Raw genomic sequence first — 20,461 nt, forward strand, 5'->3', positions numbered from 1 at the left:
CATTATACTTTTCAAGAAAGGCATCCAGTCCCCTCTTAAATTTAAGTAATGAATCACTCATTACAACATCATATGGCAGAGAGTTCCATAGTCTCACTGCTCTTACAGTAAAGAATCCGCGTCTGTTATTATGCTTAAACCTTCTTTCCTCCAGACGTAGAGGATGCCCCCTTGTCCCTGTCACCGGTCTATGATTAAAAAGATCATCAGAAAGGTCTTTGTACTGTCCCCTCATATATTTATACATTAAAATAAGATCCCCCCTTAGCCTTTGTTTTTCCAAACTAAACAGCCCCAAGTGTAATAACCTATCTTGGTATGGCAGACCCCCCAGTTCTCTAATAACCTTGGTCGCTCTTCTCTGCACCCGCTCTAGTTCAGCTATTTCTTTCTTATACACCGGAGACCAGAACTGTGCACAGTATTCTAAGTGCGGTCGAACTAGTGACTTGTATAGGTAGATAGATGATAGATAGATAATAGATGATAGATAGATAATACCAAGCCCGATGTTTAGTAATAAACATAATAAAATGTTAATAAAGAGTTAGGCCGGGATCACACATGCGAGAAACTCGCACAAGTCTCTCGCCTCAATACCCGCTACTGCCGCCGGCACTTGGGACCAGAGCGTGCGGCTGCATGTATTTCTATGTAGCTGAACGCTCCGGTCCGAGTGCCGGCAGCAGTGTCGGGTATTGAGGCGAGAGACTCGTGTGAGTTTCTCGCAAGTGTGACCCTGGCCTTAAAAGCAATATCTGTTTAATTTTTAAAAATGTGAAAAAAAAATGGCGTGGGCTCCCGTGCAGTTTTCTGCGCCAGAGCGGGAAAGCCAACGACTGGGGGACTGATGTTTGTAGCCTGGGAAGGGGTTAATACCCATGAATCTTCCCAGGCTGTGAATATCAGCCCACCGCTGTATATTTAGCCTTTACTGGCTATATAAATAGGGGGCCCTCCCAAAAAAAAAATGGCGTGGGGTCCCCCTATAATTTATACCCAGAAAGGCTACGCAGACAGCTGAAATAAAACACACAGTTTTGACCATATTTTTATTGTACGCTCAATCCATGCGATACCCTCGTCTCCTGGAAAAAATAAAAATAAACCAACAGTATACTCCCGGAGTCCGACATAGTCCTTAATAACAAGTGTCCCAGGACGAGCTCTGCTACATCTGGATGCCTGACATCCAGACATAGCAGAGCTTGTAGATGATCGCTGGAAATAACTCTCCAGTGTTCTCACAATCAGCTGATCGTGAGAAACAGACTAGTGACCAGAGATAACCCACGGTCACGTGCACGGCAGTTCTCGCAGTAAGCCAAGTTATCGCGAGAACTTGGCTTACCGCGAGAACTGCAGTTGACGCAGGACTTCTGGCGGCTGGACAGGTAAGAGCTTATTTAAATTAGGAGACATGCATAGTAATCTGCCTTTACGCAGTTACTACGCATGTGACTAATCATTAGATGCGATTTTACCGCATCTAATGATTATCTATGGGAAATTTACGGTGCGGCGACGGAGCGTCGCCGCATTGTAAACAGACATGCTGCGTTCTGAAAAGACGCGCCGCATGTCCGTTTACGCGGGTCTGCTGCGTTCGTGTTTTAACGCATCGTGGAGACGGGATTTCATGAAATCCCCTCCACTATGCTGTAACATCTGGACGCTGCCTGTTTGACCCTGCGGCGCTACGTAGCCTCAAACACGCAATGTTTCCTGACCGTGGACACACACCCTTACAATTCTGACCAGTGTCACTTTATGTGGTTATAACTCTGGAACTCTTCAACGGATCCCACTGATTCCGAGACTGTTTTTTTGTGACATATTTTACTTCATGTTAGTGGTAACATTTCTTCGATATGACTTGCGTTTATGAAAAAAAATGGAAATATGGTGAAAATTTTGCAATTTTCAAACTTTGAATTTTTATGCTTTTAAATCAGAGGGTGGTATCACACAAACTAGTTAATAAGTAACATTTCTCACATGTCTACTTTACATCAGAACAATTTTGGAAGCAACATTTTTGTTTGTTAGGAAGTTTTAAGGGTTAAAAGTTGACCAGCAATTTCTCATTTTTCCAACAAAATTTACAAAACCATTTTTTAGGGACCACCTCACATTTGAAGTGAGTTTGGGGGGTCAATATAACAGAAAATACCCAAAGTGATACCATTCTAAAAACTGCACCCGTCAAGGTGCGCAAAACCATCTTCTAGAAGTTTATTAACCCTTCAGGTGCTTCACGAGAATGAAAGCAATGTTGAAGGAAAAAATGAACATTTTACTTTATTCACAAAAAATTTACTTTGGAACTAATTTTTTTTTATTTCCACAAGGGTATCAGGAGAAAATGAACCACAAAATTTGTTGTGCAATTTCTCCTGACTACATCGATACCCCATATGTGGGGAAAACCCACTGTTTGGGTGCATGGCAGGGCTCAGAAGGGAGGGAGCACCGTTTTGAACGCAAAATTGGCTAGAATCAATGGTGGCGCCATGTTGTGTTTGGAGACCCCCTGATGTACCTAAACAGTAGGAAACCCCCCAATTCTAACTCCAACCCTAACGCCAAACACCCCTAACCCTAATCCCAACCCTAACCACAAACCTAACCCCAACACACCCATAACCCTAACACACCCCTAATCCCAGTCCTAACCCTAACTTTAGCCCAACTCACTTTAGCCCACCTCTAACCCTAATGGAAAATGGAAATCAATTTATTTTTGTTATTTCATTATTTTTTCCTAAATAAGGGGGTGATAAAAGGGGGTTTTATTTACTGGGGTTTTTTTTTATTTTATTTTGATCAGTGTGATAGGGTCTATTACAGTGATCAAAATAAACCAATCGAAAAAATTTCCTATTGTTGCCAGGTGCCGGCCAGCAGATGTCGACAGGCACTGTGCATGCGCCCGCCATTTTCTCCTGGAAGAAGATGCCGGCGGCCCAGGGGACTTCATGGGGGCAAGCAGGGACACCACAGGAACCGGGGGGGGGGTTGATGGTGGGACCCTATTAAGTGGAAAATCAGACTTTTCTTTTTGCGGTCGCCGTTATACCGTTAATAACGATGGGGTTGGTAAAAACCAACCCAAATAATGTTCTCTGGGGTCTCAGCTCCCCCAGTAGCCGAGACCCTGGAGAAATTCCGACTCTGGGAGGGCGCTATACCCTTAAACCTCAGCGTCGTTAAAAAGCGGCGCTGTGGTTTAAGTACCCTTAACTGCCGCTGTTAAAAGGCGTATCGGCAGTAGTTAAGGGGTTAAACAACCATGGAGAAATGTTTTTATGAATGTATTATTATTTCTTAGTATAGCACCATTTATTCCATGTCGCTTTACATGCGAAAAGGGGTATACATAGCAAAAAACAAGTGCAATAATCTTGAACAAAATGAGTCACCAACTGGTACAGGAGGAGAGAGGACCCAATCTACAAGGGATGCGAGAGGGTTACTGCAGGCCGTAGGCTTGTCAGAAGGGGTAGGTCTTCAGGTTCATTTTGAAGGTTTCCACGATATGCGGGAGTCTGACATGTTGGGGTAGAGAGTTCCTGAGTAGATGCACTGGAAAAATCTTGTATGCAATTGAAGGAAGAGAAGATAAGAGGGGAGTAGAGAAGGAGATCTTGTGAGGATCGGAGGTTACATGCAGGTACAGTTGAAACTAGAAGTTTACATACACTATATAAAAAGACATGCATGTTTTTTTCAATATCTAATATGAAATCAGATAACCTTTCCTGTTTTAGGTCAAGTAGGATTACCGTAATTATTAATATTTGCCAAATGTCAGAATAATGGGTGAGAGGTAATGTTTTAAGGCATTTTTATTACTGCAAACTCAAAGCGTACATACATTTCATTAGTATTTGGTACTATTGCCCTTAAACTGAGTGACTTGGGTCAAACGTTTGGGATATCGTTTCACAAGCTTCTAACAATAGTTGGTCGGAATTTGAGCCTATTCCTCCTGACAAAACTGAACTGATCCAGATTTGTAGGTCAACTTGCTCGCACCTGCCTTTTCAGCTTTGCCTATAAATTTTCAATAGGATTGAGATCAGGGCTTTGTGATGACCACTCCAAAACATTGACTTTGTTGTCCTTAAGCCACTTTGTTACCATTTTGACACTATGCTTCAGGTACTTCATTGTCCATTTGGAAGACCCAAACATTGACTTTGTTGTCCTTAAGCCACTTTGTTACCATTTTGACACTATGCTTCAGGTACTTCATTGTTCATTTGGAAGACCCAAGTCATGGGGAATAGCAGAGGGATGGGTGGATTAGTCAGGCAGCAGAATTTAGGATACATTGGAGGGTTGCAAGAGTGTTAGAGTTAAAGCCACCAAGCAGAAGATTGCAGTAGTCGAGACAGGAGATGATGAGGGCATGCACTTGTGTTTTTGCAGATTCTTGGTTAGGAAATGTGTGGATCCGGGAGATATTTTTGAGTTGGAGTCGGCAGGAATGGAAAGGACCTGGATGTGTGGTTTGAAGGAAGGTCAGAGTCAAGGGTTATCCCAAGGCAGTGCGCTTGTGGGACTGGGGAGAGTGAGCAGCCATTGACTGATGGATAGGTCTGTTGTGGGGAGGTTGAGTGAGATGGTGAAAAGATGATGAATTCTATTCTATCCATCTTAAAATTTAGAAATCTAGCACGGAAAAAAGATGAAACATTGTGTGGTTCTAGTTCATAAGAAGGTGATATTGGGTCCAGAAAGGTAGATCTGTGTGTCATCAGTATAGAGGAGACGAGCAGGGGTCCTAGAACTGAACCTTGGGGGACACCAACAGACTGGGGATGAGATGAGGAGGTGGTGTGTAAGTAGGAGATTCTGAATGTCCAGTCTGTTAGGTATGACGAGATGCAAGATAAGGCTAAGACTGTGATGCCAAGAGATGAGATAATCTGTAGTAAGATAGAATGGTCCCCTGTGTCTAAGGCAGAAGACAGGTCCAGGAGGAGGAAGACACAGTAGGGTTGCTTGGATTTGGCAGTTGGTAGGTCATTGGTGACTTTAGTCAGGGCAATTTTAGTGGAATAATGCGGTCGGAAGCCAGATTGTATGCGGTTGAAGAGGGAGCAGTAGGAGAGGTGGGAGAACAGTTCAAAATGGATGTGTTGTTCCAGCAATAGCTAGACAGGATGACTCAAGGGAGGGTTTTTTGAGTATGGATGTGATTAAGGCATATTTGAAGCATGAGGGGAAGACACTTTTTTGTGACAGGTTGAAGAGATGGGTTAGTGTCATGATCTCAATGGCAAGAGAACATAGCATAAGCATATATAGGAACTAGCTCTTGGAAGATGGGAACTGAGCTGACCATGAACTAAACCTAACGCACAACTAGCAGTGGCCGGGTAGCATGCCTACGTTGATTCTAGATGCCCAGCACCAGCCGGAGGACTAAATAAAACTAGCAGAGGAAAATATTAGTCCTAGCTCACCTCTAGAGAAATACCCCGAAAGGAGACAGAGGCCCCCCACATGTATTGGCGGTGAGTTGAGATGAAATAACAAACGTAGTATGAAAATAGGTTTAGCAAATTTGAGGTCCACTTACTACATAGCAGAAGACAGAAAGGACACTTTCATGGTCAGCTGAAAAGCCTATCAAAAACACCATCCAGAAATTACTTTAAAACTCTGGCATTAACTCATAACACCAGAGTGGCAATTCCTGTTCACAAGAGCTTTCCAGACACAGTAACGAAACTTCAGCTGTGAACTGGAACAAAAATGCAAAAACAAACATGGACAAGAGTCCAACTTATCTAGTAGTTGTCTAGGAGCAGGAACAAGCACAGAGAGGCTTCTGATAACATTGTTGACCGGCAAGCAACTAACAGAGCAGCAAGGTTATATAGCGACTCCCACATCTTGATGGGAACAGGTGAACAGAGAAGATGAAGACACCAGTTCAATTCCACCAGTAGCCACCGGGGGAGCCCAGAATCCAAATTCACAACAGTACCCCCCCCTCAAGGAGGGGGCACCGAACCCTCACCAGAACCACCAGGGCGATCAGGATGGGCCCTATGAAAGGCACGAACCAGATCGGAGGCATGAACATCAGATGCATTCACCCAAGAATTATCCTCCTGGCCGTATCCCTTCCACTTGACCAGATACTGGAGTCTCCGTCTGGAAACACGAGAGTCCAAGACCTTCTCCACAACGTACTCCAACTCACCCTCAACCAACACCGGAGCAGGAGGCTCAACGGAAGGCACAACCGGTACCTCATACCTGCGCAATAATGACCGATGAAAAACGTTATGAATAGAAAAGGATGCAGGGAGGTCCAAACGGAAGGAAACAGGGTTAAGAATCTCCAATATCTTATACGGGCCGATAAACCGAGGCTTAAACTTAGGAGAAGAGACCCTCATAGGGACAAAACGAGAAGACAACCACACCAAATCCCCAACAGAAAGCCGAGGACCAACACGACGGTGGCGGTTGGCAAAAAGCTGAGTCTTCTCCTGGGACAACCTCAAATTGTCCACCACCTGCCCCCAGATCTGATGCAATCTCTCCACCACAGCATCCACTCCAGGACAATCCGAAGATTCCACCTGACCAGAGGAAAATCGAGGATGAAACCCCGAATTACAGAAAAACGGGGACACCAAAGTGGCAGAGCTGGCCCGATTATTGAGAGCGAACTCCGCCAATGGCAAAAAAGCAACCCAATCATCCTGGTCAGCAGACACAAAACACCTCAGATATGTCTCCAGGGTCTGATTAATCCGCTCGGTCTGGCCATTCGTCTGAGGATGGAAAGCGGACGAAAAAGATAAATCTATGCCCATCCTAGCACAGAATGCCCGCCAAAATCTAGACACGAATTGGGTCCCTCTGTCAGAAACGATATTCTCAGGAATACCATGCAAACGAACAACATTTTGAAAAAACAGAGGAACCAACTCGGAAGAAGAAGGTAACTTGGGCAGAGGAACCAAATGGACCATCTTAGAAAAACGGTCACACACCACCCAGATGACAGACATCTTCTGAGAAACAGGCAGATCTGAAATAAAATCCATCGAGATGTGCGTCCAAGGCCTCTTAGGAATAGGCAAGGGCAACAATAATCCACTAGCCCGAGAACAACAAGGCTTGGCCCGAGCACAAACGTCACAAGACTGCACAAAGCCTCGCACATCTCGTGACAGGGAAGGCCACCAGAAGGACCTTGCCACCAAATCCCTGGTACCAAAAATGCCAGGATGACCTGCCAACGCAGAAGAATGAACCTCAGAGATGACTCTACTGGTCCAATCATCAGGAACAAACAGTTTATCAGGTGGGCAACGATCAGGTCTATCCGCCTGAAACTCCTGCAAGGCCCGCCGCAGGTCTGGAGAAACGGCTGACAATACCACTCCATCCTTAAGGATACCTGTGGGCTCAGAGTTACCAGGCGAGTCAGGCTCAAAACTCCTAGAAAGGGCATCCGCCTTAACATTCTTAGAACCCGGTAGGTACGACACCACAAAATTAAACCGAGAGAAAAATAATGACCAGCGCGCCTGTCTAGGATTCAGGCGCCTGGCGGTCTCAAGATAAATCAAATTTTTGTGGTCAGTCAATACCACCACCTGATGTCTGGCCCCCTCAAGCCAATGGCGCCACTCCTCAAAAGCCCACTTCATGGCCAAAAGCTCCCGATTCCCAACATCATAATTCCGCTCAGCGGGCGAAAATTTACGGGAAAAGAAGGCACAAGGCCTCATCACGGAGCAGTCAGAACTTTTCTGCGACAACACTGCCCCAGCTCCGATCTCAGAAGCGTCGACCTCAACCTGAAAAGGTAGAGCAACATCAGGCTGACGCAACACAGGGGCAGAGGAAAAACGGCGCTTAAGCTCCCGAAAGGCCTCCACAGCATCAGGGGACCAATCAGCAACATCAGCACCCTTCTTAGTCAAATCGGTCAATGGTTTAGCAATATCCGAAAAACCAGCAATAAATCGACGATAAAAGTTAGCAAAGCCCAAAAATTTCTGAAGACTCTTAAGAGAAGAGGGCTGCGTCCAATCACAAATAGCTTGAACCTTGACAGGATCCATTTCAATGGAAGAGGGGGAAAAAATATATCCCAAAAAGGAAATCCTCTGTACCCCAAAAACACACTTAGAACCCTTCACACATAAAGAATTAGACCGCAAAACCTGAAAAACCCTCCTGACTTGCTGGACATGAGAGTCCCAGTCATCCGAAAAAATCAGAATATCATCCAGATACACAATCATAAATTTATCCAAATAATCGCGAAAAATATCATGCATAAAGGACTGGAAAACTGACGGAGCATTAGAAAGACCAAAAGGCATCACTAAATACTCAAAGTGGCCCTCGGGCGTATTAAATGCGGTTTTCCACTCAACCCCCTGCCTGATTCGCACCAAATTATACGCCCCACGAAGGTCAATCTTAGAGAACCACTTGGCCCCCTTTATGCGAGCAAACAAATCAGTCAGCAACGGCAATGGGTATTGATATTTAACAGTGATTTTATTCAAAAGCCGATAATCAATACATGGTCTCAAAGAGCCGTCTTTTTTTGACACAAAGAAAAAACCGGCTCCTAAGGGAGATGACGATGGACGAATATGTCCCTTTTCCAAGGACTCCTTTATATATTCTCGCATAGCAGCATGTTCAGGCACAGACAGATTAAATAAACGACCCTTTGGGTATTTACTACCCGGGATTAAATCTATGGCACAATCGCACTCTCGGTGCGGAGGTAACGAACCAAGCTTGGATTCTTCAAAGACGTCACGATAGTCAGACAGGAACTCAGGAATTTCAGAGGGAATGGATGATGAAATGGAAACCACAGGTACATCCCCATGAGCCCCCTTACATCCCCAGCTCAACACAGACATAGCTCTCCAGTCGAGGACTGGGTTGTGAGATTGCAGCCAAGGCAATCCTAGTACCAAATCATCATGTAGATTATACAGCACCAGAAAGCGAATAATCTCCTGGTGATCCGGATTAATACGCATAGTTACTTGTTTTATCATATGTCCATAGAAAATGTTGTGCACACCTCAATAAATACATATTTGATACAATTACCCATGTATAAGTAAACTGGGAAATACAAGGCTAAAGGCAATAAATATGAAATAAAATTATTTTTAATAAAGATATAATTTAAAAATACATATACAACAGGGAAAATTCATATAAAACAATGTGTGCTGAGAACTATTGGCCGGACAGAAAATCATGCAGAAATGTCTAACGATGTATCGTGCCATCTAAAACTAAGGAATGCACCAAAACAAGAATGTTGAATAGATATTAAATAATGGCAGAGTCAAAAAAAGGGAAAACGTGGAAGCCAATTTCCTACGTCCCTATGCGGCACATACCGCTTGGAAGAAAAATGCTATAACTCCCTCCATGTACCACTAATCAGCTGTATAAATAATCGCACGACAAAGCAACTAATGAATGCCTCTGAGTGCTGCAATCCTGTCAGGCTAATGCAAAATAACAGGTATATGCACAGCCAGCACAACATAGAAACTAATTTCTTCTATCCACTAAAACATTTCCAAAGTGAATATTAAAGTCTCAAGAAGCAAGCCTGCTGAAGCGGATGTGGTTAGAGGGGCACAAATAAAAAACACAAGGTGCCAATGATGACCCTAGCATAAGATGCAAATGTGCACGGTGCAGAGATACAGTGAACCATGCATGAGTACGCCCCCTATTTGAGGAAGCCGGTCAGGCGAAACGGCGCTGTCGGGGTCGCTGTGGAACATTCTTGGCATTGGACACTTATCCATGTAAGTTCATACACTCTCATGCAATTAGTTTCTATGTTGTGCTGGCTGTGCATATACCTGTTATTTTGCATTAGCCTGACAGGATTGCAGCACTCAGAGGCATTCATTAGTTGCTTTGTCGTGCGATTATTTATACAGCTGATTAGTGGTACATGGAGGGAGTTATAGCATTTTTCTTCCAAGCGGTATGTGCCGCATAGGGACGTAGGAAATTGGCTTCCACGTTTTCCCTTTTTTTGACTCTGCCATTATTTAATATCTATTCAACATTCTTGTTTTGGTGCATTCCTTAGTTTTAGATGGCACGATACATCGTTAGACATTTCTGCATGATTTTCTGTCCGGCCAATAGTTCTCAGCACACATTGTTTTATATGAATTTTCCCTGTTGTATATGTATTTTTAAATTATATCTTTATTAAAAATAATTTTATTTCATATTTATTGCCTTTAGCCTTGTATTTCCCAGTTTACTTATACATGGGTAATTGTATCAAATAGTTACTTGTGTCCAGTATTGTGGTTTATTATTAGCCAATGGGGTGGAGTCAATCCCCTTCAGAGGAATAGGAGTCTCCAAAGGCTCTAAATCATACCCACAGCGTTTGGCAAAGGACCAATCCATAAGACTCAAAGCGGCGCCAGAGTCGACATAGGCGTCCGTGGTAATAGATGACAAAGAGCAAATCAGGGTCACAGATAGAATAAATTTAGACGGTAAGGTGCAAATGGAAACAGATTTACCAAGCTTTTTAGTGCGCTTAGAGCATGCTGATATAACATGAGTAGAATCACCACAATAGAAACACAACCCATTTTTCCGTCTAAAATTCTGCCGCTCGCTTCGGGACAGAATTCTATCACACTGCATACTCTCTGGCGACTTCTCAGTGGACACCGCCAGATGGTGCACTGGTTTGCGCTCCCGCAAACGCCTATCGATCTGAATAGCCATTGTCATGGACTCATTCAGACCCGCAGGCACAGGGAACCCCACCATAACATCCTTAATGGCATCAGAGAGACCCTCTCTGAAAGTCGCCGCCAGGGCGCACTCATTCCACTGAGTAAGCACAGACCATTTACGGAATCTTTGGCAGTAAATTTCCGCTTCATCTTGCCCCTGAGATAGGGACATCAAAGTTTTTTCTGCCTGAAGCTCCAAATGAGGTTCGTCATAAAGCAACCCCAAGGCCAGAAAAAACGCATCCACATTGAGCAACGCAGGATCCCCTGGTGTCAATGAAAAAGCCCAGTCTTGAGGGTCGCCCCGGAGCAAGGAAATCACAATCCTGACCTGCTGTGCAGGGTCTCCGGCAGAGCGAGATTTCAGGGACAAAAATAATTTGCAATTATTTCGAAAATTCTGAAACCCGGATCTATTCCCCGAGAAAAATTCCGGCAAAGGAATTCTCGGCTCAGATACAGGTGCATGACAAACAAAATCTTGCAAATTTTGTACCTTCGTGGCGAGATTATTCAAACCTGCAGTTACACTCTGAAGATCCATTACAAACAGGTGGACACAGAGCCATTCAAGGGTTAAGAGGAGGTAAGAAGCAGCTAGACAGCAATTAAGGGCTAGGCAGCAAAACTCTGAGGGGGAAAAAAAAAAAAAAAAAATTTCCCTTCAACACTTCTTTTTCTCCTGCTTCAGCCCAAACAATTAACACTTTGAAGGCCGGTCAAACTATCATGATCTCAATGGCAAGAGAACATAGCATAAGCATATATAGGAACTAGCTCTTGGAAGATGGGAACTGAGCTGACCATGAACTAAACCTAACGCACAACTAGCAGTGGCCGGGTAGCATGCCTACGTTGATTCTAGATGCCCAGCACCAGCCGGAGGACTAAATAAAACTAGCAGAGGAAAATATTAGTCCTAGCTCACCTCTAGAGAAATACCCCGAAAGGAGACAGAGGCCCCCCACATGTATTGGCGGTGAGTTGAGATGAAATAACAAACGTAGTATGAAAATAGGTTTAGCAAATTTGAGGTCCACTTACTACATAGCAGAAGACAGAAAGGACACTTTCATGGTCAGCTGAAAAGCCTATCAAAAACACCATCCAGAAATTACTTTAAAACTCTGGCATTAACTCATAACACCAGAGTGGCAATTCCTGTTCACAAGAGCTTTCCAGACACAGTAACGAAACTTCAGCTGTGAACTGGAACAAAAATGCAAAAACAAACATGGACAAGAGTCCAACTTATCTAGTAGTTGTCTAGGAGCAGGAACAAGCACAGAGAGGCTTCTGATAACATTGTTGACCGGCAAGCAACTAACAGAGCAGCAAGGTTATATAGCGACTCCCACATCTTGATGGGAACAGGTGAACAGAGAAGATGAAGACACCAGTTCAATTCCACCAGTAGCCACCGGGGGAGCCCAGAATCCAAATTCACAACAGGTTAGGGTTGGAATGAAGACTGGTGAGGTTTGGGATGAGGTGAGTGTTATGGTTTCCAATGGCAAGGAAACATCAGAAGCATAGAATAAACGGACAAGCTCTCGGGTGATGGAAACTAGAGCTGACCGCGATGCTAAACCTACACACCACACTAGAAGTAGCCAGGGGGCATTCCTGCGTTGTCTCTAGATGCCGCGCGCCAGCCGGAGAACTAACTACCCCTGGTAGAAGAAAACACAGACCTGGCTTGCCTCCAGAGAATGTCCCCACAGGAGATAGCAGCCCCCCACATATAATAACGGTGAGAGCAGATGAAAAGACACACGTAGTATGAAAGCAGATTTAGCACAGAGAGGCCCGCTAACTAAATAGCAGAAAGATACAACAGAGGACTTCGCGGTCAGCTGCAAAACCCTTCAAAACACCATCCTGAAATTACCTTAACTCATGTGACAACTCATGCCACTGGAGTGGTAATTTCAGCCCAACAAGAGCTTCCAGCTGCAGAGATTCACATAAGTGCAAACTGGACAAAACATACAAAAATAGACTTAAGGACTAAAGTGTCCAACTTAGCTGAGCAGAAAACTGGGAGCAGGAACATGCAACAGAATCACTCTGGATACATTGATGGCCAGCATTAGAATGACTGAGGAGCAAGGTTAAATAGGATACTCCCACATCCTGATAGGAACAGGTGAACTGAGAAGGCAAAGCTTGCAGGACACCAGTACCACAAGAGACCACCGGGGGAGCCCACGAACCGAATCACAACAGTACCCCCCCCTTAAGGAGGGGGCACCGAACCCTCACAAGAACCACCAGGGCGATCTGGATGAGCCCTATGAAAGGCACGGACCAAATCAGAAGCATGAACATCAGAAGCTGTAACCCAAGAATTATCCTCTTGACCGTAGCCCTTCCATTTCACCAGATATTGAAGTCTCCGTCTGGAAACACGGGAGTCCAAGATTTTCTCCACCACGTACTCCAATTCACCCTCAACCAGCACAGGAGCAGGAGGCTCAACAGAAGGCACAAGTGGTACCTCATACCTCCGCAATAATGACCGATGGAAGACATTATGGATAGCAAAGGATGCTGGGAGGTCCAAACGAAAAGACACAGGGTTAAGAATTTCCAAAATCTTATAAGGACCGATGAACCGAGGCTTAAACTTAGGAGAAGAGACCCTCATAGGGACAAAACGGGAGGACAACCACACCAAGTCCCCAACACGAAGACGAGGACCAACACGACGATGGCGATTAGCAAAACGTTGAGTCCTCTCCTGGGACAACTCCAAATTGTCCACCACCTGCCCCCAAATACGATGCAACCTATCCACCATGGTATCCACTCCAGGACAATCCGAAGACTCCACCTGACCAGATGAAAAACGAGGATGGAACCCTGAATTGCAAAAGAAAGGGGAGACCAAAGTGGCAGAACTGGCCCGATTATTAAGGGCAAACTCAGCCAACGGCAAAAAGGAGACCCAGTCATCCTGATCAGCAGACACGAAACACCTCAAATAAGTCTCCAAGGTCTGATTAGTACGTTCCGTCTGGCCATTTGTCTGGGGATGAAATGCAGACGAAAAAGACAAATCAATGCCCATCCTGGCACAAAACGCCCGCCAAAATCTGGACACAAACTGAGATCCCCTGTCAGAAACTATATTCTCCGGGATACCATGCAGCCGAACCACATTCTGAAAAAACAGGGGCACCAACTCAGATGAGGAAGGCAGCTTGGGCAAGGGCACCAAATGAACCATCTTAGAAAAGCGGTCACACACCACCCAAATGACGGACATCTTCTGAGAAACAAGGAGATCAGAAATAAAATCCATAGAGATGTGTGTCCAAGGCCTCTTAGGAACAGGCAAGGGCAACAACAACCCACTAGCCCGAGAACAACAAGGCTTGGCCCGAGCACAAACATCGCAAGACTGCACAAAAGTACGCACGTCCCGAGACAGGGAAGGCCACCAGAAGGACCTAGCCACCAAATCTCTGGTACCAAAAATTCCCGGATGGCCTGCCAACGCAGAAGAATGAACCTCCGAGATGACTCTATTGGTCCACTCATCCGGCACAAACAATCTACCAGGCGGACAACGATCAGGCCGATCCACCTGAAACTCTTGTAAAGCACGTCGCAGGTCTGGGAAGACAGCAGACAATATCACCCCATCCTTAAGTATACCCGTAGGTTTAGAATCACCAGGGGAATCAGGTTCAAAACTCCTAGAAAGGGCATCCGCCTTCACATTCTTAGTACCTGGCAGATACGAAACCACAAAATTAAACCGGGAGAAAAACAACGACCAGCGCGCCTGTCTAGGATTCAGACGTCTGGCCGACTCAAGATAAATCAAATTTTTGTGATCAGTCAAAACCACCACCTGATGTTTAGCACCCTCAAGCCAATGACGCCACTCCTCGAATGCCCACTTCATCGCCAAAAGCTCCCGATTACCGACGTCATAATTTCGCTCGGCGGGCGAAAATTTTCGAGAAAAGAACGCACAAGGTCTCATCACTGAACAATCTGAACTTTTCTGCGACAAAACCGCCCCCGCTCCGATCTCGGAAGCATCAACTTCCACCTGAAAAGGAAGAGAAACATCAGGCTGGCACAACACCGGAGCAGAAGAAAAACGGCGCTTAAGCTCCCGAAAGGCCTCCACAGCAGCAGGAGACCAATCTGCAACATCAGCACCCTTTTTAGTCAAATCAGTCAAAGGCCTGACAACGCTAGAAAAACCAGTTATGAATCGACGATAAAAGTTAGCAAAGCCCAAAAATTTCTGAAGGCCCTTAAGAGAAGTCGGTTGCGTCCAGTCACAAATAGCCCGAACCTTCACAGGATCCATCTCAATAGAAGAGGGGGAAAAAATGTACCCCAAAAAAGAAATCTTCTGAACCCCAAAAACACACTTTGAACCTTTAACAAACAGAGAATTGGTCCGCAAAACCTGAAAAACCCTCCTAACTTGTTGAACATGAGATTCCCAGTCATCCGAAAAAATCAAGATATCGTCCAAATACACAATCATAAATTTATCCAGATATTCACGGAAAATATTGTGCATAAAAGACTGAAAGACCGAAGGGGCATTTGACAGACCAAAAGGCATCACCAAATACTCAAAATGGCCCTCGGGCGTATTAAATGCGGTTTTCCACTCATCCCCCTGCTTAATTCGCACCAAATTATACGCACCGCGAAGATCAATCTTAGAGAACCACTTCGCCCCCTCAATGCGAGCAAATAAATCTGTCAGCAATGGCAAAGGATACTGATACTTGACTGTGATCTTATTCAAGAGTCTATAATCAATACAAGGTCTCAAAGAACCATCGCTTTTAGCTACGAAAAAGAACTCCTCCAAGAGGAGACGAAGAAGGACGAATATGTCCCTTTTCCAAGGACTCCCTAATATACTCTCGCATGGCAGCATGTTCAGGTACAGACAGATTGAATAGACGACCCTTAGGAAATTTACTGCCAGGGATCAAATCTATGGCGCAATCGCAATCTCTGTGAGGAGGAAGAGAATTAAGAGTAGATTCCTCAAAAACCTCACGATAATCAGACAAAAACTCAGGAATTTCAGAGGGAATAGATGAAGCAATGGAGACCAAAGATGTGTCCCCATGATTTCCCTGACATCCCCAGCTTAGTACAGACATTGTTTTCCAGTCAAGGACTGGGTTATGAGTTTGCAACCATGGCAATCCCAGCACCAACACATCATGTAGATTATACAGTACAAGGAAGCGAATCACCTCTTGATGGTCTGGAGTCATACGCATAGTCACTTGTGTCCAGTATTGTAGTTTACTACTAGCCAATGGTGTAGAATCAATACCCTTTAAAGGTATAGGAACTTCCAGAGGCTCTAGATCAAACCCACAGCGCCTGGCAAAGGACCAATCCATAAGACTCAAAGCGGCGCCAGAATCCACATACGCATCCGCAACAATAGAAGATAACGAACAAATTAGAGTTACAGACAAAATAAACTTGGACTGCAAAGTGCCAATAGCAGAGGATTTATCAACTTTCTTTGTTCGTTTAGAGCATGCTGATATAACATGAGTAGAATTTCCACAATAGAAGCACAAATGATTTTTGCGCCTATAAATCTGTCGTTCGCTTCTGGACAGAAAGCTATCACATTGCATACTCTGTGGGGCCTCTTCAGAAGACACCGCCAACTGGTGCACAGGTTTGCGTTCCCGTAAACGCCGATCAATCTGAATTGCCATTGTCATGGACTCATTCAGACCAGTAGGAGCAGGAAACCCCACCATGACGTCTTTTACAGCATCAGAGAGACCTTCTCTGAAAATTGCCGCCAGAGCGCACTCATTCCACTGAGTAAGCACAGACCATTTTCGAAATTTTTGGCAATATATTTCGGCTTCATCTTGCCCCTGAGAGAGGGCTATTAGGGCTTTCTCAGCCTGAATCTCCAAATTTGGTTCCTCATAAAGCAACCCCAAAGCCAGAAAAAACGCATCCACATTGAGCAACGCAGGATCCCCTGGTGCCAATGAAAATGCCCAATTTTGGGGGTCACCCCGCAGTAAAGAAATAACAATTTTTACTTGCTGGGCAGGATCTCCAGCAGAATGAGATCTCAGCGAAAGAAACAATTTACAATTGTATTTAAAATTTAGAAAACAAGATCGATCTCCAGAAAAAAACTCCGGTATAGGAATTTTAGGTTCAGACCGAGGAGCATGTAACAAAAAATCTTGTATATTCTGAACTTTAGAGGCAAGATTACTCAAATTGGTAGCCAGACTCTGGGGATCCATATTTCAACAGATAAAGTCTGAGCCATTCAGGGGTTAAGAGGAGAGGAAAACAGGAGACTGCAATTAGAGCTGAAGAGCAACTTCAGAGGAAGGAAAAAAAAAAAAAAAAAGGTTTCACACAGTTCCTTTTCTCTCCTGCTTCAGCCTATAGATTAAACATTTGGGCTGGCCATACTGTTATGGTTTCCAATGGCAAGGAAACATCAGAAGCATAGAATAAACGGACAAGCTCTCGGGTGATGGAAACTAGAGCTGACCGCGATGCTAAACCTACACACCACACTAGAAGTAGCCAGGGGGCATTCCTGCGTTGTCTCTAGATGCCGCGCGCCAGCCGGAGAACTAACTACCCCTGGTAGAAGAAAACACAGACCTGGCTTGCCTCCAGAGAATGTCCCCACAGGAGATAGCAGCCCCCCACATATAATAACGGTGAGAGCAGATGAAAAGACACACGTAGTATGAAAGCAGATTTAGCACAGAGAGGCCCGCTAACTAAATAGCAGAAAGATACAACAGAGGACTTCGCGGTCAGCTGCAAAACCCTTCAAAACACCATCCTGAAATTACCTTAACTCATGTGACAACTCATGCCACTGGAGTGGTAATTTCAGCCCAACAAGAGCTTCCAGCTGCAGAGATTCACATAAGTGCAAACTGGACAAAACATACAAAAATAGACTTAAGGACTAAAGTGTCCAACTTAGCTGAGCAGAAAACTGGGAGCAGGAACATGCAACAGAATCACTCTGGATACATTGATGGCCAGCATTAGAATGACTGAGGAGCAAGGTTAAATAGGATACTCCCACATCCTGATAGGAACAGGTGAACTGAGAAGGCAAAGCTTGCAGGACACCAGTACCACAAGAGACCACCGGGGGAGCCCACGAACCGAATCACAACAGGTGAGACTGGATTGCTTCAAGTTCACAGGTGGTGAAATGTGATTTGAAAAATAAAGGGGTTGATCTGTAGTGGTGAAGAAGATGGTTTTGGAGGAGGAGGGCTGAGTAGTTATGCATGAGTCTATAGCTTAAAGCTTTCTCTGATTTTAACGATCTTCTTGAAGAATGAGTCAAAGTTTTAAGCTGAGAGGAGAGGGAGGAGGCACTGGGGGACTGAGGAAAAATTTAAAGTGTTGAATAGCTGTTTAGGGTTGTAAGACGGAGGATATGAGACATGAGAAGTATGTTTGTTTTGCTGCAGTGAGTGTGGACTTGAAAGTAGTGAGGTAGTTTTAACCCCTTCGTGACATGCGCCGTACTAGTACGGCGCTGCCGGCACTGCATTAGTGCCAGCCGCAGTACTAGTACGGCGCCCCGATCACCGCGGTCTCACGCTGAGCGCCGCGGTGATCGGGTGCGGGTGTCAGCTGTATATGACAGCTGACACCCCGCAGCAATGCCCACGATCGGCGCTGTCGCCGATCGCGGGCATTTAACCCCTCTGATGCCGCTGTCAATAGTGACAGCGGCATAGAGGGGGATCGCGCAGGGACGGGGGCTCCCTGCGCTCTCCCACCGGAGCAGCGCGATGAGATCTCACTGCTCCGGTGACCTGGAAGGAGTCCCCGGATCCAAGATGGCCGCGGGACTCCTTCCGGGTCATAAGATGACCCTGCTTGCCGGCGTCTGCTGAGAATCCTCATAGCAGGCGCCGGCAAGCCTCTGTTACATGCCTGTCACATCGGTGATCAGACCGAGTGCTATGCACACGGTCTGATCACCGATCTGTGATGTCCCCTCCTGGGACAAAGTAAAAAAGTAAAAAAAAAATTTTTCCAAATGTGTAAAAAAAAAAAAAAAAAAAAAATTCCTAAATAAAGAAAAAAAAAATAAATATATTCCCATAAATACATTTCTTTATCTAAATAAAAAAAACACCACACAATAAAAGTACACATATTTAGTATCGCCGCGTCCGTAACAACCCCACCTATAAAACTATATCACTAGTTAACCCCTTCAGTGAACACCGTAAAAAAAAAAAAAAAAAAACGAGGCAAAAAACAACGCTTTATTCTCATACCGCCAAACAAAAAGTGGAATAACACGCGATCAAAAAGACGGATATAAATAACCATGGTACCGCTGAAAACGTCATCTTGTCCCGCAAAAAAAAAGCCGCCATACAGCATCATCAGCAGAAAAATAAAAAAGTTATAGCTCTCAGAATAAAGCGATGCAAAAACAATTATTTTTTTATATAAAATAGTTTTTATTGTGTAAAAGCGCCAAAACATAAAAAAATTATATAAATGAGGTATCGCTGTAATCGTACTGACCCGAAGAATAAAACTGCTTTATCCTTTTTACCAAGCGCAGAACGGTATAAACGCCCCCCTTAAAAGAATTTCAGGAATTGCTGGTTTTTGTTCATTCCGCCTCCCAAAAATCGGAATAAAAAGCGATCAAAAAATGTCATGTACCCGAAAATGGTACCAGCAAAAACGTCAACTCGTCCCGCAAAAAACAAGATCTCACATGACTCTGTGGACCAAAATATGGAAAAATTATAGCTCTCAAAATGTGGTGATGCAAAAACTATTTTTTGCAATAAAAAGCGTCTTTTAGTGTGTGACGGCTGCCAACCATAAAAATCCGCCCAAAAAACGCTATATAAGTAAATCAAATCCCCCTTCATCACCCCCTTAGTTAGGAAAAATAATAAAATTTTAAAAAATATATTTATTTCCATTTTCCCGTTAGGCTACTTTCACACTAGCGTAGGTACGGGGCCGTCGCGCTGCGTCAGCCCGACATACCGACGCATACTGTGCAAGCGCCGCACAACGGGGGCAGCGGATGCTGTTTTTCCACGCATCCGCTGCCCCATTGTGAGGTGCGGGGAGGTGGGGGCGGAGTTCCAGCCGCGCATGCGCGGTCGGAAATGGTGGACCGTCGGCACAAAAAAAGTTACATGTAACGTTTGTTGCTGCCGGCTGTCCGCCACAACACGACGCAACCGTCGCACGACGCTTGCGACGTGTGTCAATACGTCGCTAATGTTAGTCTATGGGGAAAAAACGCATCCTGCAGATGACTTTGCAGGATGCGTTTTTTCGCCAAAACGACGCATTGCGACGTATGCAAAAAAACGCTAGTGTGAAAGTAGCGCTAGGGTTAGGACTAGGGTTAGGGTTGGGGTTAGGGTTTCAGTTAGAATTGGGGAGTTTTCACTGTTTAGGCACATCAGGGGCTCTCCAAACGCGACATGGCGTCCGATCTCAACGCGTTTGTTTGCGTTAAAAACGCATGCGTTTTTATAGAAAAAAAACAGAACACACTGAAAAGTCACCCACCACCATCAAGGTGATAAAGGGATCCAAACCCTAACCCTACCCCTAAACTCATCCCTAACCGTTTA

General features: G+C 44.8%; 1 long non-coding RNA gene across 1 annotated transcript; it reads left to right on the plus strand.

Annotated features, from left to right (window-relative positions):
* Nucleotides 1–5,209: 5,209 nt before the first annotated feature.
* On the plus strand, nucleotides 5,210–18,051 carry LOC143773555 (uncharacterized). Its single transcript, XR_013215228.1, has 3 exons — nucleotides 5,210–5,266; nucleotides 12,258–12,296; nucleotides 18,001–18,051. It is a non-coding gene; the product is annotated as an uncharacterized LOC143773555 (long non-coding RNA).
* Nucleotides 18,052–20,461: the final 2,410 nt, after the last annotated feature.

The sequence above is a fragment of the Ranitomeya variabilis genome, chromosome 5 (assembly GCF_051348905.1).
Source record: "Ranitomeya variabilis isolate aRanVar5 chromosome 5, aRanVar5.hap1, whole genome shotgun sequence".
Classification (NCBI taxonomy): domain Eukaryota; kingdom Metazoa; phylum Chordata; class Amphibia; order Anura; family Dendrobatidae; genus Ranitomeya; species Ranitomeya variabilis.